At 47.3% G+C, this 332-nt stretch overlaps 1 gene segment (V, D, J or C); it reads left to right on the forward strand.

Moving 5' to 3' along the window:
• LOC106734488 (T cell receptor alpha variable 22-like) overlaps nt 1-332 on the forward strand; it is an 11,265-nt gene that overhangs the window by 7,845 nt on the left and 3,088 nt on the right.

Consider the following 332-nt stretch of genomic DNA (forward strand, 5'->3'; position numbering starts at 1 on the left):
AGAGAGAGAGAGAGAGAGAGAGAGTGAGAGGGAGATTGAGAGAAATGAAGTGAGTATAATTGCCAAATAAATTTTATTCCTAATTTTAAAGGGAATGTTTCCCTATTAAGAATAACATTGGAACTAGCAGTTAGCATAATGGCTATGTCGCTGGACTTCCATGTAGTCGACCGTGGTTCGAGTCCCGTACCCGGTGGCTTAAACTCACACCAGGCGTGTGTGCGTGCATGCCCAAGATCCTGTAAGGAGAATGGAGGAGAAGGGACTGCGGCATGGCCATCCCCTCTGGGGGGGGGGTGATTTCTTGCTTTCTATCTCTCCATCTCTCTCTG

This window comes from Tupaia chinensis, unplaced genomic scaffold, assembly GCF_000334495.1.
Source record: "Tupaia chinensis unplaced genomic scaffold, TupChi_1.0 Scaffold000126_2, whole genome shotgun sequence".
In the NCBI taxonomy this organism is placed as follows: domain Eukaryota; kingdom Metazoa; phylum Chordata; class Mammalia; order Scandentia; family Tupaiidae; genus Tupaia; species Tupaia belangeri.